The sequence below is a fragment of the Oryctolagus cuniculus genome, chromosome 7, assembly GCF_051225735.1.
Source record: "Oryctolagus cuniculus isolate XC-2025 breed Fujian yellow rabbit chromosome 7, ASM5122573v1, whole genome shotgun sequence".
Lineage (NCBI taxonomy): Eukaryota > Metazoa > Chordata > Mammalia > Lagomorpha > Leporidae > Oryctolagus > Oryctolagus cuniculus.
In genome coordinates, this window is record NC_142873.1 from 4350083 (window position 1) to 4373031 (window position 22949).

At 41.2% G+C, this 22949-nt stretch overlaps 1 protein-coding gene across 8 annotated transcripts in view; it reads left to right on the forward strand.

Moving 5' to 3' along the window:
• The window catches only part of RABGAP1L (RAB GTPase activating protein 1 like), a 788382-nt gene that overhangs the window by 469561 nt on the left and 295872 nt on the right, over positions 1-22949 (forward strand). The gene's annotated exons all lie outside the window — the stretch shown is intronic.

A 22949-nucleotide genomic window follows, 5' to 3' on the forward strand; every position in this document is an offset into this window, starting at 1 on the left:
ACAAATTATCCCATTCTCAAGGTGATATCAGAAATGCAGACGAATAAGAGAGACTCACATCATCCCTATGTAGCATTCCAGTGGAGATTGTTAGTGAATACTGAACCACACAAAGATCCTGCAGTGATATAGAGAAATAGCAAATACCATGACTCACTTGTAAATTATGTAATCAATCCTGAGTAGTCAAAGTAGCCTTTTTAATGAGCAGGAAAAATTACCTAGTAGGAGTTGGAGATATACTCACAAATCTATTTCATTTTATATTTACTCTTTAAAAAAAACACACTTATAAAAGCTCTCGCCTACATGTACCAACCAAGTAGGATGGTGTTTATTTCTGCAAATGGCATAGCTTTCATTAAAATCTTCCTTGCATGTTGGTGGTTTAGCCATCTTCCCACTCCTGTGATTTTTTTTTTTTTTGCTTCCTCTCTCAATCTCTCTCATTGTTTTTGACCTGAACATCTTAGAGGATTATAAATATACACTAATCAGGCATCTAATTTTCTGTGGATGTGTCATTCAGAGCTAAAAGTACGGAAATAGCTTAAAATAAGAGCATATACTGATCTCTGGAAAGTGATCAACTGGTTTTCAAAAAATACTAAAAAACATGCCTTGGACATCATAGAAAATGTATAATATATTCATTATATGCTTGTAAAAGGCAAAAGTAATTATTAATTTTTTTCTACTAGAGGCTTATTAGCTTCTGGCTTAAAGAATATGGCAAATTGTGTATAGTTTCTAAACTTATTTAGAGAAATTTGACTTATGGCATATTTTATAACATTGTTTTTTTCCTTAGCATTTTTTTCAGCCTGTCAGTGACTTTCCCCTTAGATCGTCTCTGATTGATGCTAGCTATTTTCTTCACAGAACTGAAACAGATGGTTCTATGTGCTTGTTGCCTCTGACTTACAATTTTGCTCCATTGTAGTAAAAATAGTATTTGACTCATTATATAATATCGAGAGAGGAAATATCTGAAACATTGCTAAATACAAAGATAAAATGTTTAACACCTTCAAATAGGACATACCTTTTGCTTAGACTTTGTCGATAATGATAAACCATGAGTTTATTCAAAAATATTTATCAATACATTCACACAGTTCTTATAGCCATTTTAGATTATAAGTGTACATTTTACAACTATTAGATGGTTTTAAAGCTCTCAGTGATGAACATGAAAATGTAGATTTAAGGTACTTTATCATTGACAAGTATTTAGCTTAAATTTTGCTAAATTTTGTGAAGATAGGAAAAACAAAATAGTATTCAAGATAGGAAATAGAAGTTACACAGCTTTTAATACTGTACTCAAATAGGTATACGTAATAATTTCAGTGGTCTTTGATAATAGAGGTGAGTTGAGGTGCAAGGGGTCTTCAGAAAGTTAATAGAAAGTCTGAACTGTGAAAGCTTGTGCATGACTTTCAAATTGTTTGTGCACCAAAATAAATTTGAACTAACTTGTCATAACATATCTGAACAAAATCTAATTTGAGTCACTATAAAAAATGAAATGTCAGTGTGAAAAGAGCCCCTATCAAAACAACATGAATTCTTTTGAAATTGGAGGAAGAACAAACATCAAATTGACAATGAAGCCTGGGTGGAAAAATGGTGAAACCATTGATGTTTTACGAAAGCTTATGGGGAGAATGCCCAAAAGGAATCACCACTTAACAAATGGGTGACTCATTTTAAGACGGGATAAGAGGCAGGCACTGTGGTACAGTGGGTTGAGATACCACTTGGGATGCCATCAGCCTAAATCAGAGTGCCAGGGATTCTGTCTTGTCTAGGCTTCCTATCCAGCTTCCTGCTAATGCATACTCTGCGAGACAGCAGGTCATGGCTGGAGTGCTTGCGTCCCTGCCACAGATGTCGTAGACCATGAGGGAGCTCCTGGCTCCTGGTTTTAGCCTGTCTCAGCCTTTGGGCATTTAGGGAGTGAACCAGTAATGGAACAGAGAGAGAGAGAGAAGCAGAGGTCTCCAAACTGATGGCTCATTTCCTAAACACCCAAAACATTGTGGGCAGTTCTAGGCCAAAGCCGGAAGTCAAGAATTCAGTCTGTCTCCCACATGGATGACAGGAACACACAGTTGAGCCATCACCTGCTGCCTCTTAGGGTGTGCATTAACAGGAAGTTGAAATCAGGAGCAGAGCTGAGACTGGAACCCACGCACTCAAATATGGGGTACAGACATCCTAAGTGGTGGCTTAACCACTGGGCTAAACACTCCCCACCTCCCCAAAAATCATCTGAGTGTTCATTTATTTATTTATATGACAGAGAAAGATGTAGAAAGGAAAGCTCCAATCCACTAGTTCAGCCCCTAATGTTCGCAGTGAGCAGTACTGGGCCGACAGTGGGAGCTGGCAGCTGTATCCGGGGCTCCCAAGTGCGTGGCAGGAACCCGGTTACTTGAGCCATCGCTGCTGCCTCCTTGGGTCTACATTAGCAGAAAGCTGGAGTCAGGAGCTGAAGGTCAACTTGAATCTGAATATTCTAGTATGAGACACCGGAGTCTAACTGCTACATCAAATACCTGCTTCCTTTGTAAGAGCTTTGATGGGAAATAATTGGGTTTCCATCTTACAGTGCTGATTTGCTCATTCTGATTTCTGTTTCCTAATCTTAGAAATTCTTAATCTTTGTTCTTCAGTAATTCATGTTAAAAATAAAAAGGCTGCATTGGCCTGCATCGTGGCTCACTAGGCTAATCCTCTGCCTGCGGCGCCGGCACACCGGTTCTAGTCCTGGTTGGGGCGCTGGATTCTGTCCCGGTTGCCCCTCTTCCAGGCCAGCTCTCTGCTGTGGCCCAGGAGTGCAGTGGAGGATGGCCCAAGTGCTTGGACCCTGCACCCCATGGGAGACCAGGAGAAGCACCTGGCACTTGGCTTCAGATCAGCACAGAGCGCTGGCCGCGGCGGCCATTGGAGGGTGAACCAATGGCAAAGGAAGACCTTTCTCTCTGTCTCTCTCTCTCTCACTGTCCACTCTGCCTGTCAAAAAAAAAAAAAAAAAAAAAAAAGGGGCTACATTAACATGGACTATATGGCTGGCATCATTACTTATAGAAACTGTTGAACTTGATGGAGGTTATATTGAGAAATAAAGTGTATATTTTAATTCCATTTTACTTGAACTGCTTGAAATCCTCTCCTATCAGCAAATGTTAGATCAGATTTTTCTGGGGTCCTACTATTTGGATCACTTGGTTTGTGCTTGACCTGATTTCTTCCCTTCCTGGTCTACAGGTATTTCATTGTCCAGCGCTCCTGCCAGGAAACCTTAGGAGGTAGTGACAACTCACAAATAGGATAATATACTTGTGAATAATTCAGAATTGAATATTCTTCTAAAGCTTCTGCTCCCAATTTTGCTTTGCTTTTCTTCCCCAATTTGAGTCAAAATCTTTGGTTTCATACCCCCCTTTCAATACCCCTTAAAACTATTTACTTGTGACTTTTTAAGGACACTGACTTTAGTCCACCTGTGCTAGTTTTCCTACATGATACTTCACACTCAACAGTGTGTCTTGGCATTTCCAATTTGGATACCCTGGGTAGAACTGATTAAGCATTATTAAATCTTGATCTTGTAACAGTTACTTTGTTCTATAAATACAGATAGGTTTGCTTTTTCATAATTCTTATTCTTTTTATATTTTTTCTTGTCTTATTGCATTGACTACCCTCCAATATAGGGTCAAAATGAAGTGATGAAATAGACATCCTTGTCTTGCTCCTGATTTTAGAGAAAACACATTGAATGATTCACCACTAAGGATAGTAGATCTTACTTACACCAGTAACACAATTATAGACCTTTTTAAAAAAATAGTGCCTTCTGTGTGTTTTAATAATTTCGTATTTGAGAGTACTATCATATATATTACCTCATTTATTTCTGACAGCTCCTTATTGCTGATCCTGTACTAAAGATACAAAATGCTATGCTCTAAAATGGAGCAAAAATTAGGTAGAAGTCTCAGTTACAGTAAGCTGAGAAGCCAGCTCTAGCTTCAAGGGTACAGCAGTCTGACTTTGTAACTGGAAAGTTCTCTCTGGCATTGGCGAAATGAGAAATGATCTAAACTGTCAGATTAGAGGGAGGACTGTGAAAAACTTACTGTCATGTTTTAATGGCCCTGTCAATTCCAATTTCAGCTCTTAATATCTTTTTCAGAGTAGGAGGAAATTGCAGTGCTTTAAAGTTTCGTTTGTTGTCCTAAGTCTAAATGGAGAAGTTGAGCCAGAAGTGTAACAGTGGAATTCACAGGTTTCACAGTCAAGAAGGTTTGCACACTCATATCTGTGCAAGAGAAAATGTTTGATCTTTCCCTTCTTCCCTGTCTTTCCTGTTAGTTAGAGAAATATTATATTTTCAAGGAATGTCCTTGAGAGGAAGGAAGAGTATACCATTACATGAAGTCTCCTTAGCCCTTTTCTTTTTTAAAAATTATTTATAAAGGAGCGAGTTTCCTGTACTTCATATGTGCAGTTTTCAGTGTATAATGATACTTTCCAGTGTACCTTCCCTCCCATCTTCCATCTTCCTTCTTATTTTTCTTATAATTTTCACAATGACATACTTTGAATTTTCCTTGTAATCACTAGATCAACCCTCCAATAAATAAAGAATTCAACAGGTAGGAAGTAGAAAAACTACTGTTCCTCAGGAGTTAGAGACAAGGGCTATAAACAATAATCAAATCTCAGAATGTCAGTTAACTCACATATATTATGTTTCTTTGTACTCTGTATATTAGTTACCACAAATCAGGGAACACATGTTTGTCTTTTTAGTGACTGGCTTATTTCAATAAGCATAATGGCCTTCAATTGCATCCGTTTTGTTGCGAAAGACAGAATTTCATTTTTTTTATTTTTTTGTTTTTTAAAGCTGAGTGGCGTTCCATTGTGAATATATACCACAGTTTCTTGCTGCAGTCATCAGTTGATGGACATCTGTGTTGATTCCATATTTTAGCTACTGTGAGTTGAGCTGCTGTAAACACGGGGGTACACTTACCTCTTCCATACGCTGATTTCCTCTGGATAAATTGTGGGAATGTAAAGTTGTACAACCACTGTGGAGAACATTGTGGAGTTTCCTCAGAAATCTGAAAATAGATCTACCGTGTGACTGGCTAGTTCAGCCTTTTTCTAATTCCCACATGATGTAAAACCCGTTTTAAGTTAGGAAATAGGTTGATACAGTTTCAAGGACTGGACATAAAGATCAGGCTCTGTCTCTGTTTGGTTCACTAAGCGCAGATCTAATACTGGGAAAGTGATTTTTTGGATTTCCTCCTGAGAAAGGGATATGGAGTCCGAGATAATTTTCAGGTTCCAGTTTACTATAATTCTCTAAGTGTTGTTTAAACTTTTCCCCCTAAAACATAACACATAGTTGGCGCATTTAACCATGTCAGGTATTAGCTCTCTTAATGTCAAAGGTGTCTGCTTTGACTTGAAGACTTTACCTGGCTTTCTGTTACTGTTTTTGGGTCTGCTCACATCAAACAGAGCATTTAGTAAGACTTAAGACCAGTGATAGTCAGCAGTTAAATTGTCGCGTACGACATGATAGACTGGAATGACTTTTGGTGTCTAATTTAATTTGTGCTATCACTTTACCTAATTTTCTGATTAGAGCACCTGCTTTCTGCAAAAGAGACTACTACTATGAATTTAATAGGAGAGGTTGAAAATGTTACAGAAAGAGGGATACCTGGTTCTGTGGGTGGACAAAATAAACTTAGCACATGTCTTATCAATTATTTTTTGTCAAAGAAAAATTGGATTTTTTAACAAAAACTAGAGCATTTCAGGGATTATTTTGATACTTATGAGTAATTTGCAGTGTAATTCTGAAGAATGGAAATGATCAAAATAAGATACAATTGTACATTGTATTATTTTCTAAACCTAGGAGGTTTCTGTAGCTATATGGGAAATTAATTTCCAGTGAGTTGACAGGTTTTTCAATGCAATTTTCAAGCTATTTGACTATTTGTAATTCATCTCTCTTCCCTTGAAGTAATTGTACGAGCCCCAGTTTCAATGAGAGCATTTACTGAACAAATTGTGGGCCACGTTTTACTGAATGTAGCCCAGTTTCCTGACAGTGAGCAACCTGCGGAAAACTCCTATTTATACCTTTGAAATCTGGTTGACTCAGAGTAAAGACTCTGTGATGGGACATTATGGGTATTCTTGGGTCAAAGTGGGCCCACAGGAGTTTAGTTTGGAGCAAGCAGTACCTTGGGGGACCCGGGGAGCCCTTGGAAGATCTGCAGGTTTTCCTATTCTCTGTGTGACTTCTAACTCTCCCTAGAGTTTCTGGCGGGCTGCTTTGAATTCTGAGAGCTTCTAAAGTGGATGCACACAGGGGCTGCCGAGGAGCCCTGCAACTCCTGAGGCCACAGATTCTAGCGAAGGCGAATGAAGCGGCTTCAGCAGGCCTCGGGAGCAGCGGCATGTTCTCAGTGAAAACTAGCTTCCTTCCAGAAAAATGAGTGCTGAGACCCTTCCTAATGTGATTGATACAGTCACAAAAGCAATAGCAGGTGCTTGTGAAGCCCTGGTTCAGGAAGCACTCTGGTACACGTTGTTTGATGCGTGTAGTAACTCTGAAGGGAGCATAGAATTGCCCGCATTTTACACATGAAATCCCGAGAAGTTAAGATACTGGTCTAAAATTACATAGCCATTGAGTGACGGAGATAGAAGAAAGAGAGATCGATCTTCCATCTGTTGGTTCACTCCCCAGATGATTGCACTGGGCCAGGATAAAGCCAGGAGCCTGGAGCCCCATCCAGGTCTCCCACATGGGTGGCAGGGGCCCACACACTTGGGCCATCATCCTGCTGCTTCCCCAGATACATTAACAGGGAACTGGATCAGAAGTGGGAGCAGCCAGGGCTTGAACCAGAAGTTGTGTGGGATACCGGCCCTGCAGGAGGTAGCCTAACCTGCTGTACTGCCATGCTGGCCCGTTTATTCATTGCAGTTATCTTGGAAATAAAAACTGCATCTCTGTTCTAACAAGTCCTCGAAAAGTTTAAGCAGCACTCACCTGTAGCACACAGATGAAAATGATGACATTGGGAAGCTTTAAGGCAGTTGTACTAACTCTAGATGTACGATGGTGGGTTTTTCTCACTGTTACTGGACCAGCATTGGAATGACAAGTGAACCTTAACATTATCATAAATGAAATCTGGAGGGCTAGAAAATATATTTTGTCAAGCTACATATTAAAATGTAAAAAAAAGACCCTATTTATATAAAATCTTACCAAAAATAATGATACAGATGGACATTTGGCCTAGTAGATAAGATACCGTTTGCCATATTGAGAGTCTAGGTTGAATAGCTGCTTCCATCTCTGACTCCAGCTTTCTGCTAATTCGGACGCAGGGAGACAGTGTAGCAGGGTTCCTGCAGCCCATGTGGGAGAGGGATTGAGTTCCCAGTGCCTGGCTTCGGCCTTAGTTGAGCCCCAGCCATCACCGTCATTTGGGGAGTGAACTAGCTGACAGGACTTTGAGTCTGTTTTGTTCTTTCTTTGTCTAACACTCAAATAAATAAAATTTTAAAATAATAAATAGAAGATCAGGGTCACCAGTGTTTTGTTTTTTTATTTTTTTTATTTAAGTCAGAGTTACAGATGCGGGGGTGGGGGGTGTTTCCATCCGCTGCTTCACTCCCCAGATGGCTGCAATGGCTGGAGCTGAACCAATCCGAAGCCAGGAGACAGAAGCTTCTTCTGGGTCTCCCATGTAGGTGCAGGGGCCCAAGGACTTGGGCCACCTTCTACTGCTTTCCCAGGCCACAGCAGAGAGCTGGATTGGAAGTGCAGCAGCTGGGACTTGAACTGGCGCCCATATGGGATGCCAGCGCTTCAGGCCAGGGCGTTAACCCGCTACGCCACAGCGCTGGCCCCAGCACTGGCCCCAGCAGTGGAGTCTGATCAGGCTACTAGACAAGATCCATGCTTCACTTAATTTTTTTCTGGGACAGCCAGTACAAGACTGCTCGGAAGACAGACCAAGGGCACATTAACAGGTGCTCCAAAATACAAATGAGTTCCATTTTGATGACTTAATCTAAAATCTTAGAACCTAAAATTCTTAAAAGAAGTTATTTAATTTGAACATGTATTTATTATTCCTGTTTCAGAAGGTTATTTGAACTACATTTAGGGGATTGTTACCATTATCCCTTTAATGCTTAGGGCCTTTAAAGGTCTGTATAAGACCCTTGAGATTTCTAAAATATGGAAAATGGATATCATATTTACAGACTTTGTCCTTTTTTTGTAGTCAAACTGTGAGAAGGCAGCATCTTTTTTTTTTTTTTTTTTGACAGGCAGAGTTAGAGAGAGACAGAAAGGTCTTCCTTCCATTGGCTTACCCCTCAATGGCTGCTACAGCTGGCACACCGCGCTGATCTGAAGCCAGGAGCCAGGAGCTTCTCCTGGTCTCCCATGGGGTGCAGGGTCCAAGCACTTGGACCATCCTCCACCACACTCCTGGGCCACAGCAGAGAGCTGGCCTGGAAGAGGGACGACTGGGACAGAATCCGGTGCCCCAAGCGGGACTAGAACCCGGTGTGCTGGCACTGCAGATGGAGGATTAGCCTAGTGAGCCACGGTGCCGGCCAGCATCTTTTTTTTTTAATTGAAGCTTTTATCTTCATTTAAAATAGTTTCCCTAAGGTCATTTAGATCTCACTGTCACCATTCAAAAAATTAATTAGATCTATTGCACACAGTACCTATAGTGAAGTGCACAGAGATTAAGGGCGAAACTCAGTGAGTTTTACCAAGTGAGCGCACTGTGTATGCTGCAGGATAGAGGTAAAGAGTTTCACCAGCTCCCAGGAATCTCCTTTATATCCCTGCCAGTTACTGCTTCCCCGAGAGGTGACTGCTATTCTGATACCCATGTTCATTCATTTGTGTTGCCTCCTTGTATGCTATAAGGAAAATAGTATGCAATATAGACCTTTTTGTCTCTAAATCCTTTTTCCTATGAGACCGAGATTCATCGATGATATCAGTCACGTTATTGCATTGACTAAAAGTCATCCATGTTGACTGTGGATTTACCCATTTTATGGCATATAGCAGTAGTTTTTATTTTCATCGTTGTGTAATTAAGATTCCACAATGTAGTATCTTTCTGTTCTTACTTAGATTGTTTCTGATGTTAGCTATTATGAATAATGTTTCTACGTACACTTTTGTATACTTAATGCTCTGGTACTCAAATGTATACATTTGTTTTGTGCATTGTAAATTTAAGTTCTTCCATTTGCATTCCATCAGCAAATGTGTAAGAATTCCATTTGCTGCACTTGGTGAACTTGTAAATGTTAACCATTTTGGAGGATGTGCAGTGGTTTCTCTTCGTGGTTTCCAATGCATTTCTGAGAATAAGTATCTTTGCACATGCTTGGTGGCCAGTTGGGTATTCTCTTTCATGACAAGACTGTTGTCTACTCAGTTTTACAATTGACTTTTCTCTTGTTCTGTAGGAATTTTTCTCTGTGTCTTGGATACAAGTTGTTTTTCAGATATATTCACGTATGTTGCAAATATTTCTCTATGGCTTGCATTTTCACTCTCAGTGGTATTTTTGATGGACAGAAGTTAGTAATTTTAAGGGGATCCACTTTATAAATCTTTTCATGGTTGGTATTTTTTTGTGTCCTGCTTAAGAAATATTTGCTTAACCTAGAGCCAGGAAAATGTTCCCTGATGTAATCTAGAAATTTTACTCTTTAGCTTTTTACATTGAGGACTATGATCCATTTAAAATGGAATTTCTTGTGAGGTAGAAGTCAAGGTTCATGTTGTCCCATATATATCACCAGTTTATCCAGCTTTGGTTTTGAACAAGCACAGTTTCCCCACCGTTTTGCTGCAGCATCGTTGTCGTGAGTCGGGTCCATGTGTGTGTGTGGTTACTTCTGAGCCATTCCTTTCCATTGATTTATGTGTCTATCTCTGTACTAACAGCACTCTAATACAATTATAGTAGCTTTGTATCAGCTACTAGAGATGGTATGTCTGAGTATCTGGTCGTGTTAGGCCTCCAACTTTGTTCTGCTTCTAACTTGTCTTCGCTCTCTTGACCCTTTTATTTCCTTATTTCAGGAGGAGCTTGTCAGTTTACCAAGTGTCTACTTTGGCATTGTTGATTTTATATGTTGCATATTTGCTTTCTATTTCATTGATACAGTTGTATCTACCCTTGATTTTCATTATTTCATTTCTTCTACTTTCTTTGAGTTTACTTTGCTGGTGGTTTGTTTTTTTTTTTTTTTGTTTTTTTTTTTTTGTTTTTTGGTTTTTAAGATGAATGCTTAAATCAATGTTTTTTTTTAGCCTTTCTCCTGTTCTAATAGATACATCAGAGGCTACAAATTGCTCTTAAAACTGCATTAGAGTCTAGCGCCAGGGCTCACTTGGTTAATCCTCCGCCTGTGGCGCCGGTATCCCATATGGGCGCCAGGTTCTAGTCCCGGTTGCTCCTCTTCCAGTCCAGCTCTCTGCTGTGGCCCGAGAGGGCAGCAGAGGATGGCCCAACTGCTTGGGCCCCTGCACCCACATGGGAGACCAGAAGAAACTCCTGGCTCCTGGTTTCGGATCAGCACAGTGCCGGCTATAGCAGGACCTTTCTCTCTGTTTCTCTCTCTCTCACTATCTATAACTCTACCTGTCAAATTAAAAAAAAAAAAAAAAAAAAAAAAAACAACAACAACAACAAAACCTGCAATAGAGGAGCCAGCGCTGTGGTGCACTAGGTTAATCCCCTGCCTGAGGCACTGGCATCCCATATAGGTGCTGGTTCTAGTCCCAGTTGCTCCTCTTCCAGTCCAGCTCTCTGCTGTGGCCCGGGAGGGCAGTGGAGGATGGCCCAAGTGCTTGGGCCCCTGCACCCGCATGGGAGATCCAGAAGAATCTCCTAGCTGCTGGTTTCAGATCCGCGCAGCTCCGGCCATTGAGGCCATTTGGGGAGTGAACCAAGGGAAGGAAGACCTTTCTCTCTGTCTCTTTCTCTCACTGTCTGTAACTCTACCTGTCAAATAAATAAATAAATAATATTAAAAAAAAACTGTATTAGATTCATCATTGCAAAGTTTCTTTTTCCTGTACTTAGATTCTCAATTTTAAGGTCAGTATAATTGATATAAAACATATATAATAACTGTACCCATGCTAACCGTAAAGTTTGATAAATGTTGACAAATATATATGCTTGTACAATCTCATTCAAAATACACCATAATCAATATGCTGAGCATTTATGTCTCTCACAAGTTCCCTCATGACCCTTGCAGATAATCTCTCCACCTAGTTACTATTATTATATATTAGTTTCTGTTTTCTAGAACTGAATATAAGTAAATCATCTAGCACATAGTCACTTGAACCTGGCTTCTCTCCTGTAGCATAATGTATTTTTTACATCTGCTCATAGTGTTCAGTATTTTTTAATGTGAAGTAGTTGGCAGTTTTAATATATCACATTTTATTGCCGTGTAGCATTCTTTTAATTTTTTATTTTTTGTCTTTAGCTTTAAATGTTTTCTACTTTCCATTTTGATTTCTGTGATTGATAACATTTGATCATTTTAAAGTTACTTTTTGGTATTGAAATTCTAGCTCACTTTCACTATGATCTGAGAAAACACTGTGTATTATTTCAAAACTTTGAAGTTTGTTGTGACTTGCTTGCTCTATGACATTCCTATGTCCTGTTTTGTTGTCAACTAAATAAACTTTGTAGAGCAGGTGTCGTGCACTGGGTTAGGACGCTGCTTCCAGCGTCTCCATCGATATCAGAGTGGCCGCTGAAGTTCTGGTTATTCCGCTTCTAGTCCAGCTTCCTGCTCTTGCAGACTGGGAGACAGGAGGATGGCTCAGAGGCTTGGGTCCCTGCTGCTCACAGGGAGACCTGGGTGGAGTTCCAGGCTCCTGACTTCAGCTTGGCCTATTCCAGTGAACCAACAGATGGAAGATTTCTCTCTCTCTCTTTCTCTCTCTACCCCCGACTCTTTCTCCTCCTTCCCTCTCCCTCCCCCTCTCCTTCTCCTTCTCCCACTTTCAAATAGTTGTAAATAAATAAACAATCAGTTTAAAAATAAACTTTGTAATAGTCATTTTCTAATCTTTTTAACTACTAGCTTATTTGTAATCTCTTCTGTCAATTATTGATGATAATCTGCTAAAATTTCCCCTATGATTGTAGACTTCTCTACTTTTCTTTTTAGTTACATTAGGTTTTGTTTTATGTATTTCAAGGCTGTGTCATTAAGTGCATGCAAATTTGATATTGTTACATTTTCACTTTGGATTAAACATTGTTATTATAAATCAAACTTATTTATTCATTAATTATAAAATAATATTTATTGCTAGTGTGTACTTCAATACTAATATGGCCACATTAGCTTTACTTTGCATTGTATGCCTTTTATGTCCTTTTGCTTTTATTTGTGAGTCCTTATATTTAATGGGCTTCTCTTGTAAGTAGACTTTGTATCTTATTCAAACTAATTCCATATGTCGCTTTCCTGGTTTCCTTCCTCCCCCTCTTTCCTCTCCTTTCCTCTTCCTCTTCCCAGCCAAAACAGATAAAATAAGTGTGCAGAGATGGCTAACTGGCAGCAGCACACAGAGTGAGCACATTTTTAGTTACTCTAGGTTTATAGAGCATAAGCCAGGTGAAGACCTCGAGGTGGGGGCAGAGCTGAGCTTCCTCTCTGCGGCCTGTTTAGTTGAAAAGAATGCAGAGAGTGGTGTAGAGAAGAATACCGGGTGGGGACCAGGCCTAAGAATGCAGGGGCTAGGGAGCACCCTGGGGGCTGGACCTGCTCTCAGGCAATGAGCCAGAGAAGCTCTGAGACCTATGTCTGTTTGTCTTATTAAGTGCTTAATTCTGTACTTAAAACTAACCCCTTGGCCGGCGCCGCGGCTCACTAGGCTCATCCTCTGCCTTGTGGCGCTGGCACACCGGGTTCTAGTCGCGGTCGGGGCGCTGGATTCTGTCCCGGTTGCCCCTCTTCCAGGCCAGCTCTCTGCTGTGGCCAGGGAAGGCAGTGGAGGATGGCCCAAGTGCTTGGGCCCTGCACCCCATGGGAGACCAGGAGAAGCACCTGGCTCCGGGCTTCAGATCAGCACGGTGCGCGGCGGCCATTGGAGAGTGAACCAACGGCAAAGGAAGACCTTTCTCTCTGTCTCTCTCTCTCACTGTCCACTCCACCTGTCAAAAAACAAAAACAAAAACAAAACAAAACAAAAACAACTAACCCCTCTACACACAGATTGTTGTTGTTATTGTTTTTAAAACATTGAAATAGATCCATGTATTTATGTATTTTGCTTTCATTTCTTCCTATATTCTTTGATGAAATACTTTTTTCTTTTTTATTGAACAGATTAATCATAGTTATCTTAAGGTGCAAGTCTGATGAAGTCTAACATCTAGTCACCTATAGATATATATCAGTTCTTGATTTTTATTTGTTTGCTCATGCTTTCTGTCATATTTGATAATTTTTAATAGAGTGCTAAACTTATGTATTAGAAATTATAAAGGCTCTAGATCATATTATTTTTCTCCAGAATCTATTTACTTTTTTCTGGTAGGAAGATAAAGTATGACAAATGTCTTTGATTACATTTTTTAAAACATTTGTTTTTCTGAAAGGTAGGGTGACAGAGAAAGGAGGAGAGATAAGACAAGAATGTGAGGATAAAGGTAACTTAATCCACTATTGGTGGGAATGTAAACTGGTAAAGCCACTATGGAAGACATTATGGAAATACCTCAAAATCTGAATATAGACCCACCAAATGACCCAGCCATCCCACTGCTGGGAATTAACCCAAGGGAAATGAAATCAGCAAACAGAAGAGTTATCTGCACCTCAGTGCCGCTCAATTCACAATAGCTAAGACTTGAAATCAGCCTGTCAACCAAAGACTGGATACAGAAATTATGAGATAAGTACACTATGAAATTCTACTCAGCGGTGAAAGAGAGAGAGAGAGAGAGAAAGAGTGAAACAAATCCAGTCCTTTGCAACAAAATGGATGAATCTGGAAAACATTATATTTTAGTGAAATAAGCCAGTCCCAAAGGCACAAATACCATATGTTATTTATTATCTGTGAGAACTAATAGAGCCCCTGAAAGGAAATCTGTAGAAGTGAAATTGACACTTCAAGAAGGGATGACTTGAGCTGCCCTTGTCTTGATTGTCAAGGAACAATTTCATTGTTTTTTTGTTTTGTTTCTTTGTTTTTGTTTTTTTTTTATACTATTTGTTGAGCTCTTTCCTTAACAAAGAGTTCATCATATGTGTATAAAGTCAATTGAAGATGGATCTCAGTACAGAATAAAAGTGGGAATTGGGGCCGGCGCTGTGGTGCAGCGGGTTAACGCCCTAGTCTGACGCGCCAGCATCCCATATGGGTGCTGGTTCTAGTCCCAGCTGCTCCACTTCCAATCCGGCTCTCTGCTGTGGCCTGGGAAAGCAGCAGAAGATGGCCCAAGTGCTTGGGCCCCTGCACCCACGTGGGAGACCCAGAAGGAGCTCCTGGCTTCTGGCTTTGTATTGGCGCAACTCCAGCTGTTGCGGCCAACTGGGGAGAGAACCATCAGATGAAAGACCTCTCTCTCTCTCTCTCTCTGCCTCTCCTCGTTCTGTGTAACTCTGACTTTCAAATAAATAAATAAATCTTTAAAAAAAGTTGTGTATCAGATATATAAATAATGCTATGGCAGGCTCAATAACTGCAAAAAACTTTTAAAAAATTAAAAGGAAGAGGAAGTTTGTAACTGTAAAGCTGTATAGTTCTGCATACATTCCTGCAGACTTGCTTCTAAGGGTAGAGTTTAAAAACTTGTCATGGGACTCCAAATCCCATTAAGCTTGGTGGTAAAAATGCCATCTTAATTGTTAAAGTGATCATATTAAGTGTTAAAGAGAAGATATAGATAGGATTAAGTATTAAATTAATCATATAAATCGGATCAAGTGTCTGATAATAATTAAATAGAATTAAAAAGGAGAGAATGTTCCAATATGGGAAGCAGTCCACATAGAAGACTCAGAATGACAATCACTTTAAGTTACACTCTGACCTCAGAATCAGCCCTTAAGGCTTCCTGGTCTGGCTCAAAGCCCGTGAGAGCATTTCAGGCATGGAAAGCCAAGACACTGTGGCAAAAAATGTTCTACATGAAGGATCTCTGTGAGTGAGACCCCAGTGTAAAGAAGTGACCATCAAAGAAGGATGTAGAACTTCCACTTTGCTTATGACCTTGTCTAAATACTAACAGAGTTTGTGGACTCAAAAAGCTTCCATAGCCTAGGTAGCTCATGTCAAGATCCCCTGGTGATCACTGACATCATACATAAGAGTGTTCATTGTTAAACTAACTAGTTGGCCGGCGCCGCGGCTCACTAGGCTAATCCTCTGCCTAGCGGCACCGGCACACCGGGTTCTAGTCCCGGTCGGGGCGCCGGATTCTGTCCCGGTTGCCCCTCTTCCAGGCCAGCCCTCTGCTGTGGCCAGGGAGTGCAGTGGAGGATGGCCCAGGTGCTTGGGCCCTGCACCCCATGGGAGACCAGGAAAAGCACCTGGCTCCTGGCTCCTGCCATCGGATCAGCGCGGTGCGCCGGCCGCAGCGCGCCGGCTGCGGCGGCCATTGGAGGGTGAACCAACGGCAAAAGGAAGACCTTTCTCTCTGTCTCTCTTCTCTCACTGTCCACTCTGCCTGTCAAAAAAAAAAAAAAAAAAAACTAGTTAGTCACTGTGCACCAATTCTCCATACAGGACCTCTGTCCTCAATGAGTTGTATTATGAGAGTTAACTATAAAACTAGTTCTCAAACAGTTGTTGTGTGTGTTTGTGTGCAAATTGTTGATATCTTTACTTAGTATAAAGTTGGTCTTCTGTGTCCAAAGTTAATTGAAAATGAGTCTTAATGGACAATGGGGCTGGGAAGGGGAGGAAAAGGGGTGGGAGTGTGGGTGAGAGGGCAGGTATATGGTGGGAAGAATAACTATATTGCTAAAGTTGTACTTACGAAATTTGTATTCCTTAAAAAATAAATGTAATAAAATGTGAAGTGTAGGGCCGGTGTTGTTATGACATAGTGGGTAGAGGCACCACTTGTGATGCTGGCATCCCATATGGGCACAGGTTCAAGTCCGAAGTGCTTGGACACCTGCCACCCACGTGGGAAATCTGGAAGAAGCTCCTGCCTTCTGGCTTCAGCCTGACCCAGCTCTGACTGTTGGGGCCATCTGGGGAGTGAACCAGAGAATGGAAGAACTCTCTCTGTCTTGTTCTGTTTCTCTCTGTAACTCTGACATTCAAATGAATAAATCAATATTAAAAAAAAGTGAATCCTTTCCAAGGTCTTAAAAAAAAGCCTTAGATACTTTAACTAGAGACTTGCCTCTGTGTTGTGCTGAATATTAACTTTTTATTTTTGATACTAGGAGATTACTGATTAATTTTCAATAATTTTTTTATTATTTTTAACACTGTGTTAGGTCAGCTTATCCAAAATTTCTTTCTATGAGATATCATTTAGCTCCAATGAGGAAGTATGAGAGATCAAGTTTTCACAATGTTCTCCTCATACTTTTAATAGATAAATTGATGGCTAATAGTTTCAGATTTTCTGGAGGAGAGAGAAAGTTTTCATTGATCTTCTGGTTTATAGTAGAATAGAAATGGTTCCAGATTTTCATTCTGATAAATCTTGACCTCTTAAAGTAAGAATCTTATTTAGGGGTTTTTTTTCCCTTTATATCATTTTATATTATCCATTTTAAATGAATTTTCCATTCTGCTCCATTGCTAAGAAAATTATGTGTGTAACTATTAACAACATATAAACATACTGTAAAGTATTATATATATATATAGTTGTGTCTGTGCACATTTATATAAACACATACTATAAAGAACTCAATATGTGTATTTTATATATACATATAAAATACACATAGGTGCACATACATATTAACACATACAGTAAAGAACTCAGTAAATCAAAATTGAAAAATGCAACTTGTGTGTGTGTGGGTTTGGGCATTAATTCATACTGAGCCTTTGCTTTAAACTTTAAAATGATGGTAGTATCACTATAGTCCTTTAAGAGGGATGTTTTTGTCTTCTTTAACATGCATATTAGTAGGGTCGACTTGAAGAGATACCATGTGATTTTAAAATATGAATGTTTCTTCTGAGACCATGACAATCAAAACATGAGGTTTGTGAGGCTGGCGTCCTCCAGAGAGAATGAGAGATTTGTAATGCTCTTGAGGATGCCTGAAGAGATTGTTAAAATTTCTTCGTGTGCTTGGTCACATAAGAGACTTTCTTGAAATAGCTTTGTAGTTTCTGGGCAGCCTGTAGTCTTTCAACTTAAAGGGAAATTGAAGCCATCACACTATTACTGGGATATAGAAAAGAAAAGGTGGGATTATGAGGATGATAAAAAATAGATAAAATTAGAATAAAAGGATTAGTGCGATCCTAAGGGTTTGATTATACTCACTCTATTTAGAACCCAACATTGCTCTTTGAAGAAGAGAATAAAATTACTTTCCAAAACAGAAAAGAAAAAAAAAAGCCTGCAAAGACAAAAATAGAAGGGATCTTCAAATAGAAAGTAATATATGAGATATCCTAAATTAATTTTTTATAACTGAGATCCTTTGTTAAATTTTTATTTTATTTATTTGAAAGGCAGGAAGGGAAAGATCTCTCATCTGCTAGCTTGTTCCCCAAATACCTCCAACAGCTGGGAATGGGTAAAGCCAGGAGCCAGGAACTCAATCCAGGTCTCCCATGTGAGTGGTAGGGACTGAACTACTTGAGCCACTGAACTGGCAGGAAGCTAAAATCAGAAGTGGAGCCAGGATTTGAACCCAGGCACTGTGACGTGGGATGTAGGTATCTCAGTTGACATTTTATCTGCTACATCAAACACCTGCCACGAGATTTGTTCTCATACTAGAATCAAATGCTTTAAATACCTTAGACAGTAAACTCTCAGTTATTCCTGAATTTATTATTTGTTACAGAATGCTGGGGATTTGTCTCCTGTTTACTGATTGATATGCAGTTGATACCATCTGCATAACTTTGAATCTTCCTTGGTAACCACTTAGGAAGAAGGTGAATCTGAATTGCCCCCCTGGTCTTTCCTGTCTGCCCTAATCTTAGTAGCCCATCTGCCTTATGAAGCTTTTCTTACTCACATGAATTAAGAAAACAACTCTTGAGATCCAGCGTAGGACATGGGGACTCTAGTTACTGAAATAATACTGTTAGGAATTTTTGTTAAAAAAGTGGATGTTAGTTACTCTTGACACCAGCACCAAACTAACCATGCACACGTAGATGTAGTCATCTGCTTCACTGTAACTGTTTTATTCTCTCTGTATATATCTTAGAACACATTACAATGTACTTTCAGAAGACTCTACCTTTATTATGATGGCAGTATTTTGAACATAGGTGGTTTGTTGCATTGTTTTATTTTTCTGCATTGTGCTCCGTCATTGTGGGAAGACGCCGTCTCTGACATTGTCTTTTTCTTTGTCTCAGAGAGCCCCGGGTAGTACTGGTAACTGTCCTATAATCAGCTCTGTAGACTTGATCTGGTGACCCTGTGTTAATTAGGATCCTCTAGGAAGCCTGTCACCAAGTCAGAAGTAAATATATAGTTGATGTATTAGCAAATGCTGTAACAGAAATTCAGCAAGGAGTGGGAGAGGCTGGGGGAGTCTTTGGGTCCCGGTCCAATTTTTGACCCCAAGAGAAGAAGGAAGGAAGGAAGAGCTTAGAGGGACGTCCTAGACTGCAGTGTTCTAGGGCACCTTTCACAGGGCCAGTCCTCAGCCAGTGTTAACTGTGACGTCCCACTTCTTTCCAAAGCCGGCCTTCCGGAATATTCCTGTTATGCTCAGTCATAGGCTGGGAGCAGCCTCTTTATGCCACTGCACAAATGGATTTCAGAGGAGAGCAGCTGGGCTCGTGTTGATTATGTTCCTGGCTGTCAGAGATTGAGGTGCATTTCTTTCCTCCCTTCCCTCCTTCCTCCCCTCCTTCCCTCCTTCCTCCCCTCCTCCCTCCCTCCTTCCCTCCTCCCTCCCTTCCCTCCTCCTTCCCTCCTTCCTACCTTCCCTCCTCCCTCCTTCCTTCCCTCCTTCCCTCCTTCCTAACTTCCCTCCTCCCTCCTTCCTTCCCTTCTTCCCTCCTTCCTTCCTCCCCTCCTCCCTCCCTCCTCCCCTCCTCCCTCCCTCCTTCCCTCCTTCCTCCCCTCCTCCCTCCCTCCTTCCTCCCTTCCCTCCTCCTTCCCTCCTTCCCTCCTTCCTTCCTCCCCTCCTCCCTCCTTCCTTCCCTCCTTCCTACCTTCCCTCCTCCCTCCTTCCTTCCCTCCTTCCCTCCTTCCTTCCTCCCCTCCTCCCTCCTTCCTTCCCTCCTTCCTACCTTCCCTCCTCCCTCCTTCCTTCCCTCCTTCCCTCCTTCCTTCCTCCCCTCCTCCCTCCCTCCTTCCCTCCTTCCTCCCTTCCCTCCTCCTTCCCTCCTTTCTACCTTCCCTCCTCTCTCCTTCCTTCCTTCCTTCCCTCCTTCCCTCCTTCCTCCCTTCCCTCCTCCCTCCTTCCTTCCTTCCTTCCCTCCTTCCTACCTTCCCTCCTCCCTCCTTCCTTCCTTCCTCCCTTCCCTCCTCCTTCCCTCCTTCCTCCCTTCCCTCCTCTCTCCTTCCTTCCTTCCTTCCTTCCTCCCCTCCTCCCTCCCTCCTTCCCTCCTTCCTCCCTTCCCTCCTTCCTCCCTTCCCTCCTCCCTCCTTCCTTCCCTCCTCCCTCCTTCCCTCCTTCCGTCCTTCTTCCCTTCCCTCCTCCCTCCTTTCTCCCCTCCTCCCTCCCTCCTTCCCTCCTCCTTCCCTCCTTCCTCCAATCCCTCCTCCCTCTCTTCCCTCCTTCCTCCAATCCCTCCTCCCTCTCTTCCCTCCTCCCTCCCTCCTTCCATCCTTCCTCCCTTCCCTCCCTCCCTCCTTCCCTCCCCCTTTCTTCCTTCCTCCCTCCCTCTCTCCTTCCCTCCCCCCTCCTTCCTTCCTTCCTCCCTTCCCTCCTTCCTTCCTTCCCTCTCTCCTTCCCTCCTCCCTCCCTCCTTCCTTCCCTCTCTCCTTCCCTCCTCCCTCCCTCCTTCCTTCCCTCTCTCCTTCCTCCCTCCCCTTCCCTTCCCTCCTTCCCTCCTTCCTCCTTCCTTCCTCTTTGATTCTTTTTCCTTCTTTCTTTCTTTCTTCCCCCCTACCTACCTCCCCTTCTCTCTCTCTTTCAGTCTCTCTCTCTGTTTGTTTACTTGAGCAGCAGAGTTACAGAGAGAGGGAGAGACAGAGAAAGAGGTCTTCCATCTGCTGGTTCACTCCCCAGATGGTCACAATGGACAGCACTGGGCTGATCCAAAGCCAGGAGCCAGGAGTTTCTTCTGGGTCTCCCATGTGGGTGCAGGGGCCCAAGGACTTGGGCCATCTTCCACTGCTTTCCCAGGCCACAGCAGAGAGCTGGATCACAAGAGGAGCAGTGAACCAGCACCCATGTGGGATGCTGGCATTGCAGGCAGAGGTTTAGCCTACTGTGCCACAGCACTGGCCCCTCTTTCTTTCTTTTAAAGATTTATTATTAATTTGAAAGGCAGAGGTACACATGGAGAGGGGTAGTTAGAGATAGACAGAGACAGAGAGAGAGAGCTCTTCCTTCACGCCCATAAATAGCCAAAACGGCCAGGACTGGGCCAGGCTGAAGCGAAGGTCCCAGGATTTCATCCAGGTCTCCCACATACATGGCAGGGTCCCAAGTACTTGGGCCATCATTCACTGCTTTCCCAGGTGCATTAGCAGGGAGCTGGATTGGAAGTGGAACAACCAAGACTCCATCTGGTGCTCCTATGGGATGCCAGCATCCATACACCTTAACTACAACTCTGGCCTTGAGTTGCATCTTCATGGCCAGCTTAGAGATACTTTTGATGAAAATTTAATATATTTAAACTCTAAGAGAGTTCTCTGTTCCTACCATTTCCTTCTTCTATGAAGTGGTTTTTTTTTTTTTTTTTTTTTTCGTGAGTTTTTAGGCTAAGCTCCCTAAGGGCAGGGTTATTGCTTTATTTTATAAAACTCCTGAGTGGTGGTGTCTTCTCTTACCATCTCCCTCCTCTTTTTAATAATGTAAATTGAAAACTTTAAATAATGTACCATAATCAAATAGTAGATTGTTTGTAATCGGGGCATTAAATATTTTTAAGGATTTGACAGTCTAGTTATTTTATATTTTCTTTTTTTTTTTAAGAATATGTTCCCTTCAAAATTGTTGCCAAAGGCCTTTTTTTAAAAAGTGTTATATAAAAGGAGACTTAGATCTAGGAATTGTGCCAGCCATGTTAGATAAGAAAATTGCTTTGTGAGTGAATATTTGTGAGTACGTCTAGCCGTCTACATTTATCATCTCCAGTGTTTAGATTATTTCATATCCGTGGGTCTATTTTTAGAGCTTTTATTGATAGACTCCTTCTTACCAGCATATAGGACAAACTTAATAACCTTTTTTCTTAAAGTTCGATTTCTTTGTTAGGTTCAACACAAAATGATACTGTCAAATTTATACATAGCAAACATATATTTCCATTTTTTTAGCATTCTCACCCAGGAAAGTTGCAAGGGCAGAATTTTGTTTTCCTAAATTATTTGAGAGTGATTTGCCAGCATCATGACTCATCACCCCTGAATACTTTAGGGTGTTTTCTCAGAAGCAAGGATATTCTCCGTTACAAGCATAATATGACATCCAAATCAATAAATTAACATTGATGTATTGCCACTACCTAAGCCTTAGATATGTTTTGGGTTTCACTAATTGTCCAAATGATGTCCTTGTTAGAGAACGGATCTAGTTCAGAGGCGCCACTTCCTCTAGTTGTCCTGTCCCTTTGATTTTCTTTGATCTGGAATGGTTTCTTACTCTTTTCTTTCATTTTATTGATCTTGCTTCTTTTGCAGCTTATAGGCCAGCCGTGTTTAGAATATCCCTCAATTTCAGTGTGTCATGGATAGACTCAGCTTGTACTGTTTGGCAGGAGTAACACAAGGGATAATCTGTTCTTATTTCTTCTTTTTGGGTGCTTTGAATTTTTCACATTATTAACGATGGTCGCTTTGATCACAGAAGTTAAGGGTTTGTCTACCAAGCTTGAGCGCTCCAAGTAACTCTTGTCTTGTAGAATTAGTAGGTATTGTGTGGGGGGATACTTTGTAGCTGTGTAAATGTTTCATTCCTGTCAGCAGTTCCTTTACGTATGATATCCATATGAACTCAGGAATTCTCATTTTACTCAGTGGATTATATGCACTCACTACCATGCTCACTTCAGTTCTGGAATTGCCCCCAAGTCGGCCGGTAGGAAGCTTTTAAGCTCACTTCCATGTCCTTTTGACCATACTCTGGCGTTCTTTGAGCCTTGTTAAGGCTCACGAAGATATTCCAGGCTGATTTTTATACCTCAGCTCTCGATTTAGTCACCACAGAGCCCTGTTGCCTTTCATTAAAATGCCATGAAGCTGTGGTCCTGATGCTAAGTATTTTTGTTGTTTTGGGGATATCATTGCTTGTGAGTTACCTCATTGCACAGAGCTTAGGAATATATGTTCATGCATAGGTTTATATACATGTGTTTGCACAAAAATAAATGTTTGCATCCATATTTTTTAAATTTTTAATTAAGATTTATTTATTTATTTGAAAGAAAGGGTTACACAGATAGAGAAGGAGAGGCAGAGAGAAAGAGAGATTTTCCATCTACTGGTTCACTCCCTAAATGGCCA